This window comes from Carassius carassius, chromosome 18 (assembly GCF_963082965.1).
Source record: "Carassius carassius chromosome 18, fCarCar2.1, whole genome shotgun sequence".
Taxonomy (NCBI): domain Eukaryota; kingdom Metazoa; phylum Chordata; class Actinopteri; order Cypriniformes; family Cyprinidae; genus Carassius; species Carassius carassius.
In genome coordinates this window covers 33093111-33106711 of record NC_081772.1, presented here as the reverse complement: position 1 = coordinate 33106711, position 13601 = coordinate 33093111, and positions in this window count along the sequence as shown.

Sequence of the window (13601 nt, the reverse complement as noted above, 5' to 3'; positions counted from 1 at the left end):
AACATTACAATATTTTGCTCCCGTCATATTTTAAAGCACAGAAACCAGCATTAAAGTGATGTAGTTGTTTAACGGTTTTGTCAGTCTGCATAGAAATAAGGTTAAGAAGATACCAGCTTGATTCAATGAGCACTTTTGAAAGTAAAGTTAGGAAAGGAAAAGTTAGTGCCATCAAAGTTTTATCTCAGACACAGCAAATACACCAGAGAGCCATGAGCAGAACTGTGTATAAGCCTGTTTGTGTAATACTTAGAATGTATTCCTAGTAAAAGGACTGACTATGAGAGACTTAGACACCACACATATTTTCCCAGATTTCTGCTCCTTTTTGCAGTCTATATAAGTTGACACTAGTTGCTTAAAGTCAGAGCAAGTCAACAACAATACTGAGGAATAAATGTGTGAGTGATTCAAGCAAGAAGGATGTTCATGGGGGGTGCAGGTGCTGTCTGGGATGTTGTGGGGACTACAAACTTTCCCATCCTCAGGGGTTTTCCTTTGGAGTATGAGTCCTTGAAGCATGTCTTTGAGCTAATGCAGGCTATTGATGGTCTTCCCCTGTTTGTCAGTAATTAATGGTTACACTGGACACTCAGACGAAAGTAGATTGTAGATACCAAAGAGCCACTGGGAAATGTTATTTCAAATGGATCTCAATCTGATTGCAGGACATTTGGAAGTAGAAAAACAAAAAATCTTTTTTGATGGCCCATTTATATTGGCCAGGCATTTGTGGCATCCATGAATGTCAACTGGTGAATCTGCCAGACACTCCAAAAGTCCTGTTGCGCTCTTCTTTTAAATAAAATCCTCTTACGGAAAAATTGTCAGGGACCTCATCAGACCATTATAACTTGGACATTAATTCCCTTCCTATTAATCTTGGTTGATCGTGCGTAAGTGTATGCAAAAAAAAAAAAAAAAAAAAAACCTGATCACCCAGTTGGGGACTCCAAAATGAATCCTTTTCATTTTTAGCTGACGCTTTTATCCAAAGCGACTTACAATTGCTATATATGTCAGAGGTCGCACACCTCTGGAGCAACTAGGGGTTAAGTGTCTTGCTCAGGGACACATTGGTGTCTCACAGTGGATTCGAACCCAGGTCTCTCACGCCAATGGCATGTGTCTTATCCACTGCGCCAACACCACCCCAAACAACTAGTCAAAAAACGAGTCAAAAAACTTATTATACAACATTTCACCACATAAATAATTAAGACAATAAAATATTTAATACGAAAATGTCTGGGTCAAAGACATATGCATCCCCAAATTGACAAGATGGCAACAATTGTAGCTTGCCTGAGACCCAAGAACATGCAGCAGCTGAGACCACCAGCCTGACTGATCTTACTAAAAGGGAGAAGCAGACCAGAATTTAACTAGGGTATAAACTCTGCTGTGTGGATGGCCCTTGTTATACTCTTCTGACTTCTCTTTCTCCTGTATTTTACAGACAGGTAAAGACGTGTTGTCTCAGGGCATTGGAGGGAAGGAGTGCCTGAACATCAGCTGTAAGAGAAGTACAGAACTGTAGAAAAAGAATGTCTGGCCATCAAAAGGGTGCTCCTCACTCCAATATTACATCCTTTTCGAACCATTTATGTTTTTCTTTTAAATAAATAACATCTCAGTGCATTGAATGTCTGTCAGTCCCAACTTTCTCCTCTCCAAGAGAAAAATATTTTGTCATAATTGTGTAGTGTATTCCAGCCTCAAACGTATGAATGGAACCTAAAATAATAATTACTCTTATACAGGATTTTTCATACAGAACTCTATGTGATCATCCTTGTAACACACTTTAGCCTCAGTTTCTCCTTCTACAGTCTTGCTGTATTCTATTTCTGCTACTCTTCAGAAAACCCACTGTGGACATAAGGGACAGAAATCAGACTGTAGTGGAATTGATCACTATTGAATGGCTCACATACTAATGCTTTAATTTTCCACAGCTCTAGGTCCCATGATGGTGATTGAGAGACCATTCATGAATGTGAAGAAATAAATAACCTTAATACAAAGTGACTCTCTAGCAATCAGTCGAAGTTGCACTGCTTGTAAATTACTCTTACATGTGAAAGAATAGTGGCAAGAGAGTTAGAGGTTACTACGGTAAGTCAGAAGTCACACACACACACACACACACATTGCCACAAACCATGTGGGCTACAGACTTCCCTTCAGCAGACCACCACTGCCAGACACCAACAATTAGGGCTTGATCTGTGGTTAGACTGCTTGAATTTCCAACAGTGAGATGATTTTGTAGAATCATTAAATTACACTCTCATGCTCTGCAATTTCCTGTTTTAGTTGAGGAGTGAGGCATACTGTCATTAATTGAAACGTTGTTGTTGTTTGGAGGCCATGGGCTGCTTGAAATGAGATACTGCTGGTGGTACTGATGGCAGTCAAAATCACTCTCCTCACCGACAGTCTTTGGCTGTCATTCATGACCAAACTAAAAATAAGGAAGAAAATAAATAATCATTGTTGTAGTCATTGAGCACTCATCATACAGCATAATAATCTGAGATGTATGTCAGTGAGGGAAATCTCATCCCATTTGAAGATGGTGATATGAAGATGAAGATGGTTTGTAATGTCAGACAGGCCCTCCGGTACACACTAGGCTCTAGAACATGAATACATGTAACATAACCACACTGTTTAAATACCAAATATAACTGTATTTCATTATAGTTACATTGTAAATTTGTGGTAATCAAATTAAAGTTACAACCTAAATGTATTTTAGATTACTTTAGTGATCATTTCTAAATGTAAATTTGATGTAATATTAATGTACACTTTGGGAATTTTTAACCAGTGAGGCACTTGGTGACTCTTTAAAAACAAACACGGGTAGCCTTTTTCGATTAGCAACTTGCAAAGTGCAGATAGGCTAGACTGGAGAAAATCATAAAGTCATGCATGTAATACATTATTCCTATTTTAAGACAATTTTACTTAGAACTGTCAATAAGGACATAAAATTAAGTCCAAAACAAGCTATGTCTACCTGCAACAAATTTACCAGCTAACATAATTTTGTTATAAGAACATTCTCCAAATACTCAATTTTGGTTTTGGGAACATAAAAAATGTCCAGTTTTCTTGATGTTAGAGGAACATTTTTAAAAGGTATAATGCTCCACAAACGTTCTTTTCAACTTAATTTTGATTTAAAATTCAGTATTCTAGGAACATTGATTTGTAACATTCCTAAATGTTAGAAGTGTGGCTCTCTCTGATCACAGAAGGACACATCACCTGAGTATTGAACTACATTTCCCATCAGCCCTGTACCTAGGTCTAATCACCTGCACAGGTGTTTCCACTTCACCCCTCTAAATAAACTGCCTCCGTACTTTTGCACATTGCGAACTCTTGTTCTGTCCTGGCTAACATTTCTGAGCGTTTATCTATATTGTTGATTCCCTGGTATCTGACTTTGAGTGTTCATTGATTCTTGATTTTTCTTCAGCCGCCTGCCCCTGTCACGTTCGCACAAAGGACAGGAAGCAAATGCAAGTGAACAATCCTTTATTAACGAAGTATGGTCAGGCTGGGTAGATGGTGGGTGACGCAGGGACCTCGATTGCAGCATAGACTGGTGAGAAGGTGATTGAGTGCGCAGGTGGGTGATGATGAGGGATCCGTGAGATGACTAGTAATCCACAATGACCGAACAGGAACAAGACACAAGGAGTGGCTGAGCAAATGGACACAGACAAGAATCACGGAGGACCTCAAACAACGATCTGACAAACAAGAGACGAAAGACAGGGCATTAAGTAGGCTGGTGGAATGAGCTGCAGCTGCCGCTGATCAGATGATCAGCAGTAACACCCACATGAAACAATCAACATAACGTAACATGAGACGAGCAGGAAACAGTGCATTCATGAACCGTGACAGTACCCCTCCTCCTAAAGACGCCTCCTGGCGTCCCCAGACTCCCTTACATGTCGATTGTAATCATCGATAAGAGACTGATCCAGGATGTCTCTAGCAGGCACCCAACTTCTCTCCTCTGGACCGTAACCCTCCCAGTCCACCAAGTACTGAAATCCGCGTCCCTTCCGTCTTGAGTCCAGAATACGATTGACCGAATAAGTATGTTCCACATTTACGAGTCGCGGCGGGGTGGGGGGAACCGGGGCAGGCAGATTAATCGAAGAATGAAATACAGGCTTTATTTTAGATACATGAAAGGCGGGATGAATTCTCCTGTATGCTGGAGGAAGTTTAAGGCGGACTGCCACCGGACTAATGATCTTGGTGACAGTGAACGGGCCAATAAATTAGGGAGCAAGTTTATTAGAGACGGAACGGAGAGGAATGTTCTTGGTAGAAAGCCACACTTTTTGACCCAAGACGTATACGGGAGGCCTAGACCGGTGGCGGTCGGCTTTAGCCTTGGTGCGTGCCCCCACTTGGAGTAGAGTCTCAAGGGCTCTAGTCCAAGTGCGGTGTCACCTCTGGACAAAGGCGTGAACGGAGGGGACCGCGACTTCGGATTCCAGACAGGGAAAAATTGGTGGCTGGTGTCCTACACTACACTCAAACGGATATAGGCCCGTAGCTGATATTGGTAATGTATTGTGGGCGTACTCCACCATCGACAGTTGTTGGCTCAAGGAGGAAGGATTCTTGGAGACCAAACATCGCAACACCCTTTCCAAATCTTGGTTGGCTCTCTCGGTTTGACCATTGCTCTGGGGATGAAACCCTGAGGACAGACTTACAGTCGCTCCCAGTAATCTACAGAATTCATGCCAAAATTTGGACACAAATTGGGGTCCCCTGTCGGAGACCACGTCTGTCGGGAGGCCATGTAAATGAAAGACGTGATCTACGACGGTCAACACTGTCTCCTTGGCTGAGGGTAATTTGGGCAAGGGAATAAAGTGGGCCGCCTTTGAGAACCGGTCCACCACGGTCAAAACTACCGTGTTGCCCTGGGATGGCGGTAATAAAATCTAGTGCGTTATGGGATCAGGGTCTCGAAGGGACCAGCAGCGGTTGAAGTAACCCATCAGGGGGTCGATTGGAAGTCTTACCAGTGGCACAAACCGAGCAAGTCATAAGTGGCCACCAGAATCGTTGCTTGACCAAAAATTTTGTACAGTTAACTCCTGGATAACAAGCCACATTTGAACAATGCCCCCACTGAATGACGTTGGACCGTATTCCCCCTGGCACAAATAATCGATTCGGTGGGCACCCGGGCGGAGGCGTTACCCCTTCTAAGGCCGTCTTGACCTTCGATTCGACCTCCCATATGAGTGTGGAGACCACTAATGTCTCAGGTAAAATACACTCGGGAGTAGACGGGCGTTCGGAACGGTCAAAAATGCGTGACAAAGAATCGGGTTTGATGTTCTTGGAACCCGGGCGGTACAAGAGAGTAAAATCAATAAGTCCGAAAAGAAAAGTGCCCACCGAGCCTGCCTGGAGTTCAACCTTTTGGAAGTACTAATGTATTCTAAATTCTTGTGGTCAGTCCATACTATAAAAGGAACCCCCAAGCCTTCTAACCAGTGGTGCCATTCTTCCAATGCCATCTTGACTGCCAACAATTCTCGGTTACCAATATCATAATTGCATTCAGCAGGGGATAATCGATATGAAAAAACGAGCACGGGTGCATCTTGTCGTCTGAGGGAGAACGTTGGGATAACACCGCACCTACCCCCACCTCCGACGCGTCGACCTCCACCACAAACTGACGTGATGGATCAGGGGTGATTAAGATAGGGGCCGAAACGAAGCAGCCCTTCAGTTTGGCAAACACAGCCTCGGCTGTGTCTGACCACCTGAACGTAGTTTTGGGGGAGGTCAAGGCGGTCAGAGGTGCGGCTAGTTGACTGAAGTTGCGAATAAAATGCCGGTAGAAGTTGGCGAACCCCAGAAACCTCTGTAGGGCCTTACGGGAATCTGGACTTGGCCACTCTACCACAGCCTTAACTTTCTCGGGATCCATGCGTATTCCCTCAGTCGACACGATATATCCAAGAAACGGAACCGACTGTGCATGAAAAGCACATTTCTCCGCCTTGACAAAAAGCCCATTCTCTAGCAACCTCTGAAGCACTCGTCGAACGTGCTGCACATGTTCCTGGAGAGAAGAGGAAAAAATCAATATGTCGTCCAGGTAGACATATATGATTTGATCGATCATATCTCGCAGCACGTCGTTGATGAATGCCTGGAAGACCGCTGGGGAGTTGGACAGCCCGGAGGGCATAACGAAGTATTCAAAGTGCCCCCTGGGTATGTTAAAAGCGGTCTTCCATTCATCCCCCTCCCTAATACGGACCAAATGATAAGCATTACGTGAGTCCAATTTCGTGAAGATCGACGCTCCCTGCAACCTCTCGAAGGCTGAAGACATCAACGGCAAAGGTATGTATTCTTTATCGTGATATTGTTCAGTCCCCAGTAATCAATACAAGGTTGCAGCGACCCATCTTTCTTCCCCACAAAAAAGAACCCCGCCCCTGCTGGAGAAGAGGAAGGGCGGATGAACCCCGAAGCTAGAGAATCAGAAATATATTTCTCCATAGCCTCCCTTTCTTGGACAGAAAGTGAATATAATTTGCCTTTAGGCGGTCATAGGGATGATGCGGAGGGAGAGAACCAGCACAAGACTTACTGAACACTTCCTTCAGGTGGAGGTACTCCGCGGGCACGCTAGACAAATCCACTGCTTCCTCCTGAAACATAGACATAGAAACAGACAGACAAGCAGACACTAGACAAGACTCATGACACTTGTTACTCCAGGCCAGGATGGAATGCAGTTGCCAGTCCACTTTGGGGTTGTGACAGAGGAGCCAGGGGTGACCAAGGACTATGGGTGCAAGGGGAGAGTCAAGTATGTAGAATGCAATGATTTCTGAGTGGTTGCCTGATGTGATGAGGGTAATGTTTTCAGTGATCTGTGAGATGACCGGCAGTCTTTGTCCATTGAGGGCGTGAACCGTGATCTGGTGAGTGAGGGGTCTGAGGGGAATTTGAAGTCTGCGTGCGAGTGCATAGTGCATCGTGTTAGGAAGGCTCTACAGAAATTAGGCTCACCAGAGTAGGTTTCCGGAACTGGAAGGCATGGTTCCGGCTGGGAGGGGGTCTCTGATGGTGTGGGAGGAACGGACGGTGTGAGCTACGCAGTGGGGGCTCGCAGAAGATGTAATTGCTGGGTGAGCTCGGACACCTGTGCCACCAAAGCCTGGACGGCGCGACCAGTGTCATTAAGATTCCATTCCTGGGAGTCCATCATTCGAGCACTGGCGCTGAGGAACTCTTCCAAAGCCGACACTGGGTTACTCGCTGCTTCTATGGGTAGTCAGATCGTTCTGTCACGTTCGCACAAAGGACAGGAAGCAAATGAAAGTGAACAATCCTTTATTAACGAAGTATGGTCAGCCTGGGTAGATGGTGGGTGATGCAGGGACCTCAATGGCAGCATAGATTGGTGAAAAGGTGATTGAGTGCGCAGGTGGGTGATGATGAGGGATCCGTAAGATGACTAGTAATCCACAACGACCGAACAGGAAAAAGACACAAGGAGTAGCTGAGAAAATGGACACAGACAAGAATCACGGAGGACCTCAAACTACGATCTTACAAACAAGAGACGAAAGACAGGGCATTAAGTAGGCTGATGGAATGAGCTGCAGCTGCTGCTGATCAGATGATCAGTGGTAACACCCACATGAAACAATCAACATGACGTAACATGAGACGAGCAGGAAACAGTGCATTCATGAACCGTGACAGCCCCGACCTCTGCCTGGTATTGTTTCTGATTCTGGATATCCTTTGAAGCTGTTATCTGATTACTGCCTGTCTAATCATTCTCTAATAAATACTGCAAATGGGTCCGAACGTCTCTGACTCTGCATCACAGAAGTCTTCGCCAACACAGGATCCAGCAGCCATGTATCGACTCACCTCTGAGGTGTCGTCTCAAGCCTCTATGCTGGCTGCTCACCAGCAACAGCTCGTGAAATTAACCTCACTGCCCGAGGAGTTAGTGAGATCCAAGCAGGCACTTACTACAGAGGCAGCCACCTCAGCTCCTCCTGCTGCATCTCCAGTTCAGCCGGTTCAGAGTGTGAGCACTCCCCCTAGCAATCCTGTCCCTCCCTGACAAATATGATGGCTCATCTGCAAAGTGTAAATTTTGCAATGTTCTCTATTCATCAACCAGCAACTGAACCTCTATTCTATCGATGACAGTCGAGTATCATTCGTCTGCTCACTGTTGAAGGGCTCTGGATTGGCCAACGGCTCTATGGGAGGGGGGACACCTTTCATTTCCCACATATGACAGGTTTCTCCACCAGTTCCGAGAGATGTTTGAGCATTCAGTCGGTGGAAAGGAGCCTGGCGAGCTTCTACTTTCTCTACGCCAAGGAGGATCTTACACCCTTTCCTTTTGTACCCTGGCAGCACAAACTAGTTGGGAGGAGGATCTGCTGAAATTACTCTACCGTAAGGGCCTCAATACAGATTTGCAGGCCAAACTGGCGTGTCGGGATGAAGGGAAGTCTCTCAGTCAATTCATGGACCTGACCATTACGTAATCACTTATGCTTGCACTGCGGACAATCCGGCCACATGAGGGCGACCTATCTAAACAGACCAGCATCCCGAGACTCTGCTGCAGTGAGTTCCAATCTTTGGAGCTGCAGGAAATTTGATTGATCTGTCATTTAGCTAAAGCTCATAATCTTTCTCTCCTTCCATTTAAATCCCAGGTGGCAGTGGCAGCATAAGCTCGAGCTCCCTGCACACTGAGATCATTCGACTGTTCCCCATTGAATCCCCACCACATAACATAACTCTTGGTCTGCCCTGGCTTGAGAAGCATAATCCTACTATATCATGGAATGAAAAACAGATAATCCATTGGTCCAAAACCTGTCAAAAGGATTGCCTGCACCCTCTCACTAGGGTCACTCTGATCTCCCCCCACACCAAGAATCCAGATCTCCTAAACATACCTGCAGAATACCATGATCTAGCTCTAGCCTTCAATGAGAGTAGGGCCACTCAGCTTCCCCCTCACAGAATCAGTGACTGTGCGATTGACCTCATCCCAGCAGCCATTCCCACACAGGGAAGAATTTTTCCCCTCTCTCAAACTGAATCGAATGCCATGAAAGTGTACATCGAGGAATAACTCTCAAAGGGATTCATTAGACCATCCACCTCCCCAACTTCCGCAGGATTCTTCTTCATGAAGAAAAAGGATGGTGTTCTACATCCCTGTATTGATTATCACAGTCTTATCGCAGTCTTATCACAGGTATTCTGGCTACCAGTAGCTGCTCGCATCAAATTCAAGGTACTGATGCTAGCCTACAAGACGACCACTGGCACGGCACCAACTTACCTAAACTCATTGGTTAAATCTTATGTGCCCTCCAGAAGTTTGCGCTCTGCAAGTGATCGACACCTTGTGGTACCATCCCAAAGAAGTTCAAAATCACTCTCAAGGACCTTTTCCTGGACTGTGCCCAGCTGGTGGAATGACCTCCCAATCTCAATTCGTACAGCTGAGTCTTTACTCATTTTCAAGAAACAGCTAAAGACTCATCTTTTTCGCCTGCACTTAACCAACTAACACTAGCACTTTTCCTTTTCTTGTCTTTTAAAAAAAAAAAAAAAAAAAAAAAAAAAAAAACCTTACCTATGCGTTCTATACTAGACTAACTGAGACTTGTCATGGCACTTGTATACTGTTGTTGTTCTCTTGTTGATCTGACTGCTTCTATTTTTCTCATTTGTAAGTCGCTTTGGATAAAAGCGTCTGCTAAATGATTAAATGTAAAATGATTAAATGTAAATGTTATCGAGATCACAGTGAAGTTTCTTTACCCATTGCCATTAGTTCCAGCTGCCCTAGAACAGCTCCGCACCGCAAGATACTTCACAAAGTTAGACCTTCATAATGCTTATAATCTGATTCAGATCAGGGAAAAACAGACTAGTGGAAAACAGCCTTTTCAGCCACTACCGGGCCCTATAAATATCAGATGATGCCGTTTGGACTCGCTAACAGTCCCTCTGTAATCCAGGCGTTTGTGAATGAGGTATTCTGAGACATGCTGAACCAGAATCTCATTGTCTACATTGATGATATTCTAATCTATTCAGAGACTTTCGAAACCCACATGGAAGATGTAAGAGCAGCACTTCAATGCCTTATTGACAACCAACTATATGCCAAAATTCAGAAATGTGAGTCATCAGACACAGATCGCCTTCTTGGGTTACATTATCAGTGCCGTGGGGATGACCATGGACTATGGTCCATTTCTAGTGGCCTATGCTCCAGGCCAATGCGATCACCTTTGTGCATAAATGCATCACTTGCAACATCTTCCCATCAGAAACCACCCTTGATTACTTCAGCCGCTACCTGTGCCACAACATTCATGGTCCCATATTGCTATTGACTTTGTCACAGATCTACCCCCCTCCCAGAACCACACTACCATTCTGACAGTGACAGTTGATTGATTTTCCAAGGTGTGCAGGCTGATCGTCATTGGAGGAGGGGACCCGAGTATGCTCCTGGACAGTGGGTGTGGCCATCAACCTTCATCTTCAACTTCCCAGCAAGAAGCTAAGCCCTAGGTACGTGGGTCCTTTTAAGATTCTCAGAAAAATATCCCCTGTTTCATATCATCTAGCCTTGCCATCCACTTATCGCATTTCTCCTACATTTCATGTTTCCTTGCTCAAACCTGCCATTGGTCCGAGAGGAGAGAGGGACCAGGATGAGGTCGCGAAACAGAGCTCCCCTCCCATCATCATTGACGGTGAGGAGGCCTACCGAGTAAGGGAGATTCCATGCAGGGAGTTACAGTACTTGATCGACTGGGACTGGGATCGTCTGCTCTCAGACCCTGTGGAAGCCCCGCTCGCAGGGAGGGGGTTCTGTCATAGATCACCTAAGGACACTGTCACCTGAGTATTGAACTACATTTTCCATCAGCCCCGTACCTAGGTCGTATCACCTGCACAGGTGTTTTCACTTTACCTTTCTATATAAACTGCCTCCAGACTATTGCACATTGCGAAGTCTTGTTCTGCCCCGGCTAACATTTCAGAGCGTTTATCTACATTGTTGATTCCCTGGTATCCGACCTTTGACTGTTCATTGATTCTTGATCTTCATCTGCCGCCTACCCTGACCTCTGCCTAGTATTGTTTCTGATTCTGGATATTATTTGACATACTTGACACTGTTGTCTGATTACCGCCTGTCTGACCATTCTCTAATAAATACTGCAAATGGATCCGAACGTCTATGACTCATGTGCTCACATGAGCTGCGTTTACATAGAACCTTCTAATCCGATCGCTATAGGACTAGAAGCACAATCAGAATAAAAATGTCACATGTAAACACGTCAATAGGAATGAATTGGCTCGATCCATCTAAAATTTCTATCGGATTGTAAGGGGTGGTTTATCCCTTTTGTAATCCGAGCAAGAGGATATATAAACACTTGATCGGATTGAAAACCGAAACTGGAAAGTACTGCACATGCTCAGTGACGTAGAATTAGCGTAATGATGTATGATGCGCGGAACGAGGTGTACTTCCTGGCGAATAAAGTGTCATAAATAAGTGTCCTGTCATTATAAATCTCCCCTTTCACTCAGTGTATGTGAAGTGGAACATGACCACATCCCACCAGTCCTCGTTTAAGACTCTCATCAACAGACGGCTAGTTTTGAGTGCGGGAAGATCCTTTTTTACTCCTTTTTTTTTTCCTAAAGTAAAGCTAAGCAGCACAACAGTTCATGTGCTGGTCATCGCCTAATTAAGCGATAAATATAACGTGTGCTTTTTAAAACAGCAGTGGGAAACTCTGTATATTCATGCAGTGTGCACATGTCAAAAGAATAAATCCGATCAGAAGCTTGTGACATGTAAACGCGTAAATCAACCCGATCACTTTATTTACCGTTCATGTAAACACTATGTTCAGATTCGTCAATCAGAATGAATTCATTCCGATGGAAGCAAAAAGTGTCCATGTAAATGCACCTATGGACAGGCATCCATTTATGCTGTTGTGCCTAGGGAGCAGTTGGGGTTCCGGTGCCTTGCTCAAGGGGCACCTCAGTTGTGGTTTTGAAGGTGGAGAGAGTGCTGTACATTCACTCCACCCCCTACAATTCCTGCCAGACTGACTCAAACTCATGACATTTGGATTATGAGTCCAAATGTCTAACCATTAGTCTACAGAAGTTCTTATTGAGAATTAACAGAGGTTCAGATTTTGACATCTAATTGAAAATGTTTAGTTTGACATCATCATCATGGAGATCAGCATTTAATTTAGTTGAGCTCTTGACCCTTCACTTTTGTGTAGTTGCTTCTTTTGCAGCAGTTGCTTTCTAAAAAAGTCTGTGCTGATAAAGCAGCTCAACATGTTTTAGTGACAGACAAATGACTGCATTAAAGTGGCTTAATACACTCACAGACAACAACGTTCAGCATACGAAATGCGACAATGATGACATCATGTCAACACACAAAAAACATTCATGGATCCCAACATGCATTGTTGTAATTATTATTATTATTATTATTTTTATTATTACCATTGTTGAAGCTTGTATGATTAGTGCTGATGTCTAAGTGTGATGTATTAAACTTTTATATAGTTTTGTAAATATTTTATTGTAAAGTGTATAAATATTATTTATTTCACATTTGAATTAATTACTTCCTTCTCATATAACATTTCAATTCCAAAAGTGAGCGAGACAACATATAACAGGGATCCTCAAATCTGGACCTCGAGATCCACTTTCCTGCAGAGTTTAGCTCTAACCCTAATCAAACACACCTGAGCATGCTAATCAATGTCTTTGGGATCATTAGAAAATCACAGGCAGTTGACTTTGATCAGAGTTGGAGCTAATCTCTGCAGTGCATTGGACTTCCAGAGCAAGATTTGAAAAAGAAGGACATATAAGACAGTTGTTTAAACTACTTTAAAGCAGTCATTTGCCCGTAATTAAAAGAGACATATTGAGACGCTTTATCAACACAGAAGTACCAACTCACACTGTATGAGTAGATCGCATGCGATGTAAAGCCAAAGCTCATGATTTTTATGCACTCACTGTACGGTCCGATCGTCAAGTTGTGATTTGACTGCTCACACTATACGTGGGGAATCAACACGTATTATCTCTCAGAACCTGGATGTTTGTGGCTGTTTCAGAATTTTTCAATTCAATTCAAGAATAAACATGCTTTCCCGGGATAAACGCACTGCTTTGGTGATATGCACAATTCTGTGTGCTGAAATGTCCCAAAAAAAAAAGTTCAGTTCAGTTCAGCAGCTATATCCTCCCAACTTTTCTCTCTGGTATTCCTGTCGTGGTAAGTTGATGATGACACGTCGAAAAGGCTGACATGTAGTTGCCTTAACTCCACAAGTTTTCCCTCCATCACTACACGCCATGTCGCCATGGTTTCGTTTATTGTTTCGCCCATGCGCAGTGAGGAAAACATGGAAAATCAGTTCGTAGCCCTGCTTCAATAGTGCGAT